This window comes from Uranotaenia lowii, chromosome 2 (assembly GCF_029784155.1).
Source record: "Uranotaenia lowii strain MFRU-FL chromosome 2, ASM2978415v1, whole genome shotgun sequence".
In the NCBI taxonomy this organism is placed as follows: Eukaryota; Metazoa; Arthropoda; class Insecta; order Diptera; family Culicidae; genus Uranotaenia; species Uranotaenia lowii.
The window spans coordinates 382,222,770-382,237,845 of record NC_073692.1 but is presented as its reverse complement, the minus strand read 5'-3'; the positions used below and the strand labels follow the sequence as shown (position 1 = coordinate 382,237,845).

At 35.7% G+C, this 15,076-nt stretch overlaps 1 protein-coding gene across 6 annotated transcripts in view; it reads right to left on the bottom strand.

Moving 5' to 3' along the window:
• The window catches only part of LOC129749101 (uncharacterized), a 141,948-nt gene extending 127,046 nt beyond the window's left edge, over positions 1-14,902 (bottom strand). For 5 of the 6 annotated variants that reach the window (XM_055743967.1, XM_055743963.1, XM_055743965.1 and 2 more), the window contains exons 1-2: positions 14,435-14,902; positions 3,684-4,399 (exon numbers count right to left, since the gene is read on the bottom strand). The gene's annotated coding sequence lies outside the window, so the exon portion shown is untranslated. Of the gene's footprint in view, positions 1-3,683; positions 4,400-13,746; positions 13,840-13,938; positions 14,003-14,434 lie in introns of those variants that run through there. The other variant, XM_055743964.1, reaches the window with a different exon arrangement.
• Positions 14,903-15,076: the final 174 nt, after the last annotated feature.

Here is a 15,076-nt window from a genome sequence, read left to right as displayed (position 1 = left end):
ATGAAAGGCAAACGTCACCGTTTGTTGGTTATCTTTCGACTACAGTAGATGTAAGATAACAAAACGAAAGTTCAAACGAAATATTATGAAAATAGAAAAAAAATCGATTTGTCTATGAACGGACAAGAAAATATTCAAAATCAAACATGATTTCAACTTGAAACTTGTATTTTTTCATCTCTATAGCACCCTGAAATGGTTTTCAGAAGATAAGGATTCAAAAACGAAAATATTTTGGTCCTTTGGAATCTTTAAATTTTGCTGTCCGGTCATAGACAATTTTTCTCTAGTTTTTTTCGAAACAAATGTTTCCTGCTGGTCTGTCTAAAATACTTTTATGAATGGCTTCATAGAATGTTCAGTATTGAAAAACTCGTATTCACAAGACCTGAGCAAGTAATTTGAGTCATTTTTCTACGTTTTTGTGCCATTAGTGACAACTTTGGTGAAGTAATTCGTAGTGTCCGGCCACAGACAACACTTTTGAAAATAAGTGAAAACTAACATAAAATGATTTCTCCACACGAATATCTGTAATTTTTTTTTTCTTATACATTTTGGTGATCATAATATTGATACTCTTCAAATCAGTAGAGGAACCAATATTTACAAAAAATATATTTTTTTAAGTTGTTGCTTAAAAACCTCAAGTGTCCGGTAGTAGACAAGTTCCCCCTACTGCAATTTGGCAATCAAATGACAAAAATCTGAAAAAACTATGACAAAAAATGAAAAACGAAAAAGGGACAAATGACAAAACTTTGAATGAAATACGACAAACATGATAAAAAATTATGCCTAAAATATGCCAACTTAACAAAAATATGAAAAAAAATTACAAAAATTTCACAAAAATGGTAAAACTATGACAGAACTAATAAAAGGACAAAAAAGTTACAAATATGACATTATAATGAAAAAAGATTTACAACAAAATCACAAAATGGGCTAGAATATGACGAAGTTCTCTGACAAAAAAATGACAAAATAATGAAAAAAAATGACAAAAATCTGACATAAAAGGGGCAAAATAACGAAGAATGAAATAAAAATATTACAAAATTCTGACAAAAATATGTCGAAAAAATGACAAAATACGACAGTAAAATTATAAGTTTCACAAAATATTGCATAAATCCGAAAAAATAATGAAAAATATCTTACAAAAATACGACAAATGTAATAAAAATATGTCGAAATAATGACAAAAAATGACCAAATTTAGACAAAACTGATGGGCTTGTTTTATATGTAGCTCAGTTGCCGTTAATTGCCTCCTGAGCCGATGTCCGTGAGCTCGAATACAAGAGTAAAATCATCGAACACAGTTTTACTGGATAAGTTTTTCAGTAATTTTCCGCCACCTGCATCGTTGATTAAAGTCGTAAATGACATGAAGAGAAGATGTTAAACGACTAGAATCTAAAGCAATAAAAAAAAGACAAATCAATGAAAAAAAATTGACAATCAAATGAAAAAATCTGACAGAACTATAACAAAAATACGACAAATGAGAAAATGACAAAATTTTACAGTAAAATTACAATGTTCTGATAGAACTATAACAAACCTTTGTCAATTTTTTGTCCTAATTTTGTAACTTTTTTTTCTCAGTTTTGTTACATGTTTATCATTATATTCTTGTCATAGCTTTGTCATATGATATTTTTATCACATTTGTATTATATTTGTCATAGTATTTCTGTCATTTTATTGCAAAATTTTGTCATATTTGTCATTTTTCATTAGTTCTTATAGTTGTCATAATTTTTCACATTTGTCATATTTTCTAAAATATTGTCAAATTTTTGTCAAGGTTTTTTTTTTGAGTTTTGTCATTATTTTAATTTTCTTTTTTCATTATATTGTCGAATGACTGTCATCTGTAGTAATTTTATATAATGTTTTTCATATTTTAGTCAAGGCTTTGTAATTTTTTTGTCAACTTTATCAACATTTTCTCATATATTTGACATATTTTTATCCCATAGTATGACAAATGTGATAAAAATATGACATTTTATCACATTTGATATATTTTTCTCATGGTTTTGTCAGAGTTTCGTAATTTTTTTGTTATATTATTGTCATATTTTTTGCATAATTTTCTTATATTTTTGTCATAGTTCTGATAGATTTTTGTTCATGCGATTTTCAATCATTTACAATATTTTAAAGTTGAGCAAAAGCCGCCTTATTGGGTTTTCAAATGGCGTACCATAGCTTCAGACTGCGAAATTCGACTTCTATTATTTGATTCGTTTCGTGAAAGACCTCATACCCATATTTTTGGTGTTTCATGCGATTTTCAGTCATTTAAAGCAATTTGCAAATTGTGTTATAATTTGTTATAATGTGTCATAATTTTTATGCGCCCTAAACGGAATTTTTTGAGCAAGTTTTATAAAAATATTCATGAACGGTTTTTTGGATGCCTAAAATACGATTTAAAATCTGCTGATATGTTTTGATTAATTTTTTTTTTTAAATTTTTGTTGAATAATTCCTGGGTTTTGACCAAATTTGGCCGGATATTACCCGGATTTTTGTTCGACAATTTTGGAATCAAATGCCCGTATTTTGCCGGGTTTTTAGATAAAAATAACCTAGATTTTTCCGGCCCGGATACGTGCTGAAAAAATTCTACCAACCCTATACTTGGGTTATAACGACTTGAAGGTGCGCATTTAGGTGTCTCGAATTGCAACTTTTTTAATTTTTTCTTCGCTCAGTAGCAATCAGTTTACTGAATTTCACACTCTACGGACATAACAAAAAAAAATCCACTTAATGGTTTATTTGATAAAAAATGTTTTAAAAACATTAGTTAAAATGACCTGTTATTGCTTATTTGTTGAATCAATGGTAATGTTATTGTTGATGATAAAATCGACGTTTTGAGTGAGAACTTGGAAGAATCCATGCTAAAAAGCAACAGTAGGACAAATACATACATTCTTTAGAAGAATTATGAACCAAACCAAAAAGAGTACAAAATAGCAGAATAATTTTTTATCTACATGGCCCAAATCAATCATGTGAGCATCCCTTGCTCCAGAATAAATTCTGTTGAGAGATAGTGGACGTTTTTCAACGAAAAAGTAAATAAAAATGATGTTTAGAAAAAAAAAAGAGATAATTTCACCATTCCCGAAATATCACCAAAACCTTACAAAAAAGTATGCAAAGCGTGGTCAGTAAAGGCCAATAAAGGTCATTTTAACTAATGGTTATTTGTATTTATCTTTTTTTTTTATCAAATAAACCATGAAGTGGATTTTTTTTAAAGATTCTGAGAATCTGAAAATATCGGCATTTTAAGATTAAAACGATAAGTGGATTTCAATTTGTGCCGGTCACTGTACATAACCGGATTTTCGAATCATCGAAGCTCTTGTTACAGAATTTGTTTTTAGAATTCAGAACAAAATTTTGATGTAAAAATTCTGGATCGAAATTCAAAAACATCACGTTTCTTTAAGATTTTTTTATAAGGAGAAGATGCTCTATATTCGCGTTGAATTAATGTTATTTCTGGATAGTAACAATTTATTAATTTATTAACTTTAAAGTAGCCTGACAATTTACTTTTAGTTTAGGTTAAGGTAAGGGTTAAGGAAAAAAAAAGATAAATTACTCGAGAGAAAAAGAGTCCTAGATAAATATCCAAAAAGCAAACTTACCTATTCGATCGTTGCATTCCGAAAATTTGAAATCGGACTTAGTCGTTTCCTTAAAGTCAGCTAACTTAACAGTTCGAGCAACTTTACGGATCAGTTTTCGCAGTTTTGAACGCTAGTATACTTTCGGTGGTATCCTTTTTTCACTACTCCTTCGCACTGAAATTCGCATTGATTCGAACCTTTTTTCATACCCCTTTTACCCACTCAAACTACTAAACGCACACTACATGGAATTTCTAAAATCATTCACGAGAGTACATTTTCTCGCACTCTAATTTCCTCGCGGGATCCAAAATTTTCCCAGACTATTCTTCGGCCACTGTTTGTTGTTGTTGCTACTTGCTGTTAGTATATCACATAGCTTGAGAGTCCTATCCCTCGATCTCTCATAAACAGCACCCACACACTAACACTTCAGTAACAGAGAGCTTGAACGTTGAAACGTTTGACAACAACATCACATCATCCCGCGACTGCCAACAACAACACAAGCCAGTTGGGGGTGCAGGAAAACCTTACTTTTTCCAACATTTCCAGATTTGCTGCCGAGTGAGATAATCTGGTGCTGCTACAGCTGAACATGTTTTATTTTTCCTTTCATGTGGATGTATTTCGGGCGTTTTTTCTTCTTCTTTCGTCTGGTGGATGGAGAACTCCCGTCTGTTTCGGCAAATTGGTTGATAATTGGGGAACAGAATCGGGCACTCCAAGTTCACCTGTTGAACAGATGGAAGAAATGAGAAACAGAAAAAAAAGTTTGTTAGTTCAAGTACATCATTGACATTTGGTTGGTCGTTGAAGGAAAACTACCCCTAGATATGTTTTTTTGGGGAGGAGTTTCTTTGTTTTTTTTTACTTGATTCACAACCTTGACACCAACCAAACGTTCACGAAAGATTCATCGTTCCATTATGAAAAGTATTATTCAAGAAGTCTTTGAGTGTGATATTTTTTCAAACCTGGCCTAGATTCTAGACATGAACCGGATAACGAAATTCATTGATGAAATTCAATTGATCGTCAATTGTTTTGGCTTGCCAGGAACATCTATCAGAAGATGTTCGCTTGAACTCTGTCCATACGAAAACACTAACCACACACCAGGAATCGGTTGGTCAGTTTTCCGGTTTTTTGTTATCGGTTGTTCGGTAAAAACTACCGAACGTTCAGAAAAAATTACCGAAAAATCGGTAAAAAAATTACCGACCGCTCGGTAAAAAAAAGACAAATGGTAACCATTTTACAGTTTGTTCGGTGAATACTACGGTATGCCGGTAATAACTACCGAAAACAAGTTACTTTTTTCTTGCATAGGCAATTGCCACTTTGCATAGTTAGTCACTGGAACATCGAAAAAAATTGAACTTATTAATGAAAATAAGAATCCAGATTTGCGATGTAGGAAGATAGCATCTGGACTCAGAAATAAATAGAATGAGAAAAAGTCCAAAAATGCAGGTACCAAAATCAGACACCAGATTTTGCACGAGTTGCCACAATGTAGCATATCACTTCAAACGAACCAATCAACCAACAATTAACGACCGGTCAAAAGCTGAGAACAGAAAACTAATCGCCCGTCTCAACCGGGTGTTTGCCTCTACATTCCCATCCAATATGTTGACGGTAAGCTGATGGTATTTTGTTCGGTCATTTCCTTCAATCCAGATCATCGATGGTGGGACCACGCCGAAAATCCCAAATATTTAACCTACATTCTTCCTAATTTAGACTACTACAATTTACATTTGCTCTCTCGATAGGCGGCACACGTCAATTTTTCTCCCTTTTCTTCTCATTCTCTAATCAGAGAAACTCGAGCGAGAGTGCTGTCTCGTGGAGAGGAAAAACAAAGTGGAAATTCAACGTAAAGCGAAAAAGAGTACCACACTTGCTTGCCCCCCACATTTTCCAATCAAGATGTTTTTTCACGCACACAAACTCAAGAACCGTTGCCGTTGCGCCATTCAGGATCTAGGTCCCATTATTGAATGCATCGCCGTGATTCTGACCTCGATTGCACACGAGTCAGTGAGGCTCCTGTACCGATGTCAAAGTTGAACAAACTTTGACATCGGTAGAACAGATGCACTTTACGGAAAACCTTTTTGGGCATACGGGAGGGAATACGATGTAAATAGTAAAATCAAACGTGATGATTAAGACGGGGTAACACTTCATAACTCGTGAAACACAATACATAAAAAAGGTTTCTGTCATAACAATTAAAAACAACGGTTTTCAACATACTACAATAGACTACGTAGAATTGAGGTCATTTTTGAATTTTTCAAACCCTAAAAACTTCGATTTGGTTCAAAACTCATCCCTGATTTTTTGCAGAATTTTAAAGTAACGTTATCATAAGTGAGTTTGAACTTTTAGGTTTGTATGGGAAAATTTAATATTTTGCTCAGAGAAATCAACATAATTTTTGTTCCTTCAGTGGAATAGAGCCTGCTAATGATTTATAAATTCCTTGAAGAATATTTTCCGCTGAACAACTTTTTCGAAGACCATAACTTCTTATCTTATTAGGCAAAACTGTTATTAGCTGTTTAACAGGGATATGTCTTTTCCCATTGAGAAACAATAAATTCAATTGACATCGCTGCTGGGTGCCTATAGCGAGATATTGCATGACTATTTTTCATGCAATACTTCGCAAAGCACCAGCAGTGATGTCAATTGACTTTATTGTTGTTCAATTCCAGAAAGCGGGAAATTTCCTTTGAAGAATTAATAAATTGACACAAAAATGATAAGCAGGCTCAATTCCACAGAAGGAACAAAAATGATGTTAATTTTTCAGTACAAAATATTCAATTTTCCCATTCAAACCAGAAAGTTCAAATTTACTCGTGTTAACTTTACTTAAAAATTCTGCAAAAAATCGTGAAAGAATTTTGAACTAAATCGAAGCTTTTTAGAAACCAGGGTTTAAAAATTCAAAAATGACCCCCAAATCGACTCAGTCTAATACTACAACTTTAAACATGCCTAAAGTCTGTTTTACATAGAACATGATCGCATCTTTTCATTTGCTGCAGCACCTCTAGTTGTCACATCGCGAATCTATTGGCAGTGTTTTGATCCGGATGGTTTGTTTACTTAGTGGTGAAAATTTCATCAAGATTGAAGCAGTCAGTCAAAAGTTATCGACGATGGAACGCAAAAGGCGAGAGCAAATTTTGCACTGAAATATCCAAAATCGACTGTAAATTCGGTGCTGCAACGTTACCGGGAGACCCTTACGGTGGATCGAGCAAAACAAACCAGGCGTAAAAGTGGAACATATGACCGGAAGCTGCGAGCAAAGGTAATTCGATCGGTTCACAATAATCCTGGAATCTCCTTGCGTGATTTGGCGAAAAAGTTCAAGATGAACCACAGTACAGCTTGACGAATTTGTTTGCGGTCGTACCATGCAAGCAAACACCCCAACAGGACGCTGAAACAAAACCTGGTTGCCAAAACCAGGGCAAGGAAGTTTTACGAGAAACTGTTGACCAAATACAACGGATGCATTTTGATGGACGACGAAACTTACGTCAAAATGGATTTTGGACAAATACCCGGTAACAAATTTTACCTTGCGAAGCGTAAAGGGAATGTTGCGGGTAGGTTCAAGTTTGTTTTTGCATATCAATTTGCTCGTAAGTTGATGATTTGGCAAGGGATCTGTAGTTGTGGGAAGAAGACTAAGATTTTCATCACTGGGGACACAATGAATGGAAATGCTTACAAAGAAGAATGTCTCCAGAATAGGGTTTTGCCATTCATTCGGTCCCACAAAGTTCCGGTGAAGTTTTGGCCGGACCTGACAAGCTGCCACTAAAGCCGGGATGTCGTTAAGTGGTATTAGGAGAACAAGATCGATTTTGTTGAAAAAAGTATCAATCCACTAAACTGTCCGGATTTTCGTCCCATCGAGAAATATTTGGCAATAGTTAAGGCCAAACTGAAGAAATGTGGCAGAATCATGAAAAAACCCGTTCAAATGGAAAAGTGGTGGAGCAAGATGGCGAATGAGGTTACCAGAAGTACTGTGCAGAAAATGATGGGTGGTCTCACAAAAAAAGTTGAAAATTCATCCGAAAAGCTGACGAATGATTTTTATGTATTTTTTTCTTCAAGTGCAATAAAAACCCTACAAAATGACATTTTTACTTTTGTTGTACGTTATTTCTTTGCGGAGAAATGATCTATTTTATCCGACCAGATTCTACGTGAAACAGACTTTATCTCCGGGAAATACAGGTGAGACTTGTAAACGAAAAGTTTCTGGTTGGAAAGCTGCCAGGTGACCTCTGAAGAGTTCGTTTTGCTGTCCATTACGAAGTTTTTCAAAATATCTCCCCACTAGCAAATGCCACCGTATTTTATTCACTCTAACGGTGGGCAGCTTTTCTACCTTATAGAAATAAAGTCAGGCCTGTTTATTAGTCAGTTAGAAGAACTAGTCATAAAAATTTAACGTTTTCATCACCTCCTCTATAAATATTTTCGGATTGAGCTTGACAAAACCTCTCACATTCCTTAACTTCATGGAATCAATCATCTTTACTTTTATTTAAACTTTTGTTCACTATTGGATCCTCTAGGACTTCTTAAACAATTTAATAGTCAATTTCCAGCTGTTTTTGGGTCTCCTACTGGAACTTTTCTAGATTTTTCTAAATCCTGCCCAAAAAAAATTTGTCAATGAACTTCAGTATTGGACGCTATCTCAAAAACCACTTGACAGATTGTCACTGGTACACATTACATTACTAGGCAGCTTCACTGAAAATTTCGCCAATTTCCATCCATGCATTCAAAAGTTACGAATGCATGGATAGAAACAAAGTGTTGCATTTTTTTCGAATCACTTCTTACATCTTTGACTCCAAGGGCCTCATTTGAAAACATAAATTCAGAATAAAGATTTAATGTTCTAAACACAGAATCAGTAATCATTTTGAGAAAAAAAATCGCAAATCAAAAGTCAGAAAAAAACATGAAACTGAACTTCAGTTACTAAAGGAATATCACACACAAGACTTCACAATTTCAATGAAAAAATTCGCTTGGGCTCGGATTACTATCTTTTAACTAAAATTTTTTGGAGTTGAGAAACTATTCGAATTGTTTTGAGATGCTTCGAAAAAAAATGAAAATTTGACGTGTTTTACCTCATTTCCTTCTTGATTTTTTTTTTAAGAACAAAGGGTGATACGGTCAAAATTTGGTCAAGGGAAAACGCGTGTAAATCGGTGAAATTTTTTATTTAAAAAATCAAATTAAATTTCTTTTTCAAGTTAAATTAGTATAAAATCCAGGAAAAATATTCAGTTAGTCTTCCGCTTTTCCAAATCCGCATTGCTGGGCCTTACGCTTAACCCCTGCCATCAGATTTTGTACAGCCACCTTGTCCACTTTCTTCGCCGCAGAAGGCCAATTTGCCTTGAACTGCTGCTCGGCCTTAGCAGTTTTTTTGGTCTTCTTTAGGTTCCGCTTGACAATAGCCCAGTATTTCTCAATTGGGCGGAGCTCTGGCGTGTTGGGAGGGTTCTTGTCCTTGTGAACCACCTGCACGTTGTTGGCGGCGTACCACTCCATGGCCTTTTTACCGTAATGGCAAGATGCCAAATCCGGCCAAAACAGTACGCAACAACCGTGTTTCTTCAGGAAAGGCAGCAGACGTTTATTCAAACACTCTTTCACGTAAATTTCTTGGATGACAGTCCCGGAAGCTATGAAAATGCTGCTTTTCAAGCCACAGGTACAGATGGCTTGCCAAACCAGATATTTCTTCGCGATCTTTGACAGTTTCATGTGCTTGAAAATATCTGCTACCTTTCCCCTTCCTTTTGCCGTATAAAACTCCTGTCCCGGAAGCTGCTTGTAGTCGGCTTTGACGTAGGTTTCGTCGTCCATTATCACGCAGTCAAACTTCGTCAGCATCGTCGTGTACAGCCTCCAGGATCGCGCTTTGGCCGTCGTATTTTGTTTATCATCGCGATTTGGAGTCACTACCTTCTTGTAAGTCGATAGTTCGGCTCGTTTTTTGGCTCGATGCACGGTTGTAGACGAGACACCCTGCTTTGCCGTCTCAGCGGCTTCCGGTTTTCGATTTCCCCCCGATCCAGACTTCCTGGCTGTCGACAAACGTTCCTCAAACACTTTAATTACATTTGTAACGGTTGATTTGGTAACGTTTAGCGGTTTTGCCAGCTTTGCGTGCGAGTAGCTCGGATTTTCGCGATGCGCGAGCAAAATTTTGATACGCTGCTCTTCTCCCTTGGACGGCATTTTGACAACTGAAGAGTGAATTCCAAAATCAAAATAGGAGCAACATTCTACACACACGCACCTTCAAAATGAGGGGTGTTCAGGTTTTTAAAATGCAAAATTGGAAGAAATACGTCAAGTTGATATTGACCCAATTTTGACGGTATCACCATTTAATAACATAATTCTGCTTAAATCTTTCCAGGTTTTGTTTTGAAAAATTTACTATAAAATTGTATTGATTTGCTAAGCCCGCAGAATGCGGCGAAACTCACACAATGCTTACTCTAGGAGCCCCTTAACTTATATTAGAGAGACAATGTTTGAGATATTTTTTGAAGAAGGTGCCTCTTAGTTGTTATATTTTAAGTTTTCGTTCAGGTTTTCTAGTTTTGATTCCTTTTCCTTGATTTCTAGAACTTGAAGTGATAAAAGTGATGTTAAAGTCTAAGCAAAAAGTTATTGAAGGTTTCTTATTGTTTATTTTCCCCAATTTGGCAATTTATTTTTCGGAAATTTGGACGAAATTTTTAATAAATTTTGACTAAAACTGAATCTTGGATAATTCTTGAACCATCAATCCAATCGTTTTGCATATTCAACAATGTTCTTAAATGAATTAAAATCTTTAATATAAAATACTCGAAGAATTTCTTCAGCGGTATCAGGAATAGTTTTTTTGTAAATCTTTGTTTGAAACGGCTCATACCTTCAGGTTTCAAGGAGCCAAACTCATTTTTTATTTTTACAATTGTTTGCTTAGCTAAACACTTTCATTTTAAAGAAAAAGATAAAATAAGAAAATATTACCTTAAAATAAAAATAATTATGGCGATGATCGATAGCTTTTAGGAAAAGATAGATTTCGAGTACGTGGTCCAAATCTAGCACAGCTAGTACATCTTTCACTGGGACTTTAGGTGGTTTTCCTCGGGCCCGAAGGGAGTCTATAAAATGCGTTCTAGCGACAAGATGGATTTCACACGACCAAATATATGTTCGATGTCATGGTAACCTTGGCCGCAACTGCACAAATTGCTTCATCAAAACGATAGAGTACCGCGTCTAAGGAATAATAATCTTTAAAAAAGCATCAAATTTTGGCTTTGCTTTGTACTGGAGCGATCTTTTCTCCATCATGCAAGACAACATCGATAATGAACGGTATGGTGCTTTTCGATAGCTTTGACCCTCTGTTCAGTTGTTCGAATCCTAACTGAAGGAAGATTTCGGATGAATTTTTGCATAGAGTTTTAACTTGCAAAATTCAAGATCCTCCTCATTCTCATTCTTCCTCATTCCATAAATTTTCAAAAGCAAAATATGCTTGAAAAGTGTAAAGAATTTCATGTTTCTGAAAACCTTTGAAAGCGTTCCACTTATCCCATCCCCATAAAGCTTCATATACTGGTCATGTATGAAGAGGTTTTCGACGAGAAAAATAACAAAGTCAAAGTCAACAAAGATCTAACTCGAGAAAAAAAAAATAGAAATGATTTTTAAAATCGTAAAAATAAACCCAATTTTCAATTTTGGGGAAGATCTCAAGACCTCCGGAGCAATTTAATTTAAAATTCTGATGTCGAGAAATTTTATTTAAAAAAAAATTAATTACACTAGTTTTAAGCATTTTTGAACTCAGTTAACTGAAGATCACTTTTAATGTGAAATCGAGCGCTGAATTCGAAAACGAAATTTAAAAATCTCAATAGAACAGTTTTTGGGTTATCCTCCAAATATGAAATGTCGAGAAAATTTAAAAAAAAAGACTAGTAAATAAAATCTTTGAACTGCAATAACTTTTTTGCTTAAAGTTCAATCTTGTTGAAGTCTTCTGGTGAAATATTTGTCTCAACTTAGTCTTTGGGAAACTCAATCATTAAAACAATCGGCAAGTGAACAAAAAAGTTATTAATTAAAAACCAGTATTTTTGTTACTCCCGAGCAAAATACCTTAAAATCCTATTAACGTTTAAGCCCTCCCCAAGGTAAGATTGTTCTGAAATTTGGCATGTGACCTTCTGGTATGCTAATGATTAGTTTTGACTTGAAGCAAGTGAGATTTACCATGTTTAATTCTTCTTATACTATGATAAGTACACCGCGATTCGTTAAATTATTCAAAGATGCCAAAATTACTGCTATAGTTAAGTAAGGAGTGTATCGAAAATAAGTTATTCTTATTCTTACAGTTTATAAAGAAATACAAGTAAAAAAGTAATTATTGGTATTATTCTCGGACATTAGACTTGACGCGTTACTTAGGTTTTGTACAGCTCATTGATCACACTTCTTGGCCGCAGCCTTCCAATTTTTCTTGAAAACCGCCATGGCCTGACCTTCCTTCTTGAAAACTCTCTTGACGATAGCCCAATATCGTTCTATGGGGCGAAGCTGGGGGCAGTTTGGTGGGTTAATATCTTTCTCAACGAAATCTACATCGTTATCCCCAAACCATCTAAGAGTGGATTTAGCGTGATGGGCTGACGCAAAATCCGGCCAGAACAATGGTGGACTCGTATGTTTCTTATATAGTGGCAGCATCCTTTTCTGCAAAAACTCCTTTTGGTAGATATCGGCATTTATTGTTCCTTTTGTAAAGAAACTCGCCGACTTCAATCCGCAGGAGCAGATTGCCTGCCACACAACCACTTTCTGGCCAAATTTTTCCACCTCTATCAACTTCCCGTGGTCACTCACATCCTCCCCAATAGCTGCAGTGTAAAATTGTGGTCCCGGAAGCGGACAGCTTCTGGCTCTGGTTTTGGCTCAAGATTTTTGTTCAGCCGTTTGTTTGGACACTTTCTGCTTCTTGTATGTCTTCAGGTTGTTCTGCTTCTTGATCCGCTGTACCATTCCGATCGATGTCCCAGCTTTTTTCGCCAAATCCCGTATGGACATCGATCGATTCCGGTTGATGAGGTTGATAACCTTACGGTCCAGATTTAGGTCAGATGGTCCTGGTTTTCTGCCTCTTCCTGGTAAATCATCGAACATATAGTGTTTCTCGAACTTGTGGATGATGGATTTTACGCTCGCCGGATGAATGCCGAAACGTTTCGCCATTTCATTCATCGAGATGCCCTTCTCTCGCATCCAAGTGTCCAACACACGAATTTTAACGTCTTTCTTAAATCGTGACATTTTGGGAGAAACGAATGTTTCAAACGTAAACAAAGCGCTGGTTCACTCTTGACAGATAAAGATGCTACATACAGGTGAGCACAGTTGGGCGCGTTCACGCGTTAGTAAGTAGAAGGTTCAAATATGTTTATAGTTAATTTTCGATACACTCCTTAACATAACTTCTTCAATTTTCAACCGATTTCCATAAATAACCCCTTGAAATCTTTGTTGAAATTTTCTTTAAAAAAAATGCGTTTTTTTTATAATTTTGTCTATTTTAAAGTCACTAATATCATCAATACTGTAGATGATACGAAAAAATGAAGTTCAGATGATCGACTGCAAATTTATTCACCTTTAATATGCAAAAAAAAAATTGTGTACGAGATATTTGAATCTGAGTACAAGTACTTTTTTAAATTTTTCCGAAATTTCATATTTGGAGCATAACTCAAAAACTGTTCTACTGAGATTTTTTTGAATTTCATTTTCAGATTCAGCGCCTGATTTCACATTAAAATTATAGCTCAGCCAATAGTTCATGATTTTTTTTTTTAATTTTGTAAACTAGTGTTATTATTGCAAAAAAATTAAAGAATTTGCCCTTGAAATTTACAATAAAAAAAATATATTAAAATATAATGAAATTAATAACAATACTTACGGCATCAGGAAAATACATAAATCACAAAAACATTTCTTTACTTGCAACATTTTATTTCCACCGTTTTCAGAAACAAATTTAGCGAAACAAAATCTAAGAATCGGTTCAAATAAAAACAAAAAAAAATTAATGGATAACAAAATGAATAAAAATTAAAAAAAACACACACAGCTGAAACCCACGATACCAAACCTTTTCCAAATGTAAAAGTAAACAGAACCGTATTCTCCCGTTCTTCCTTTTTCTTCAACGTTCTTCGCACACAACGCACACTACCCTACACAGAACGGCATGAAATGAAAACCAAGCAAGCTGGCTGAAGAGCTGCTGCTGCATGCAATCTCACATCAACCAGATCAACCCATCATCAACCAACAACAGCAAAGCAACCGAGCGAGCAGCAAAGGAGAGAATAGAAGAGCGTTTCTGTGTATGTATATGAATGCGTAAGCCCAGAAGAAGAGGACACAATCTGGACATCCTCCCTCGTTTTTTGATTGAGAAAAATCGCACCATACACGGACAAATGTGAAAATTCCGACGAAAAAATTTTCCACTGTTCTTCGCTAACTTTTCCGCCCCGTTTGCCAGTTTTCGCAACTGGGCCGAAAGTTGATTGGATTCGATGTAACATATTGGTGACCCCACGGAACCCTTTGTAAACCCATGCCCATGCACCAGATCTAACCTTTTTGGCTTCGTCGTTTTCCTTTCGATTTCACACGCACACACTCCGCAGGGGGAGCGGAATATTCACGGGCCTTTTTTCGATATTGTGCACTATGGTCGATTTTCGTTTATGCCCTTTTAAACTTTTCTGGAATGCCTCTCCTAATAATCCAATGGAGCACTTCAGCTGCTAGAACCGTGATCGGGTTTGTTGCAGCCTGCGGTTTCTAGAGAACGCCGACACGAACGCGAAATAACGATCACGAACAAGGCAGGGGCAACAATAAAAGTTTATTCTAACGGGGGTCTTTTTTCCTCGAGCGAGGAGGAAAGAACCAACCTAAACGGAACACCACACACGGCGGGGCAATACGGATTTTGCTCCCAGTTCTAGGCGCAGGGGTACACACGGAGACGATTCACGCTATAACGTTAGCCCTGATTGGCTTCTGATGAGAGACTGACTGACTGACTGAATGCTCTTTGCGACCGTTGCTCACTGGCTGGCTAGCTGCTTGCTTTGCTTTGCTTGGCTTGAAAATCGTTGATAGGAAAAAGCCATCAACTGAGACAAAACTCGCTCCTTTCTTTTTGATTGAATAAAATGTTGCGGGAGAATTTTCATGCGCTCTTTTTCCTCTCTCGTTCACCAATACATTGG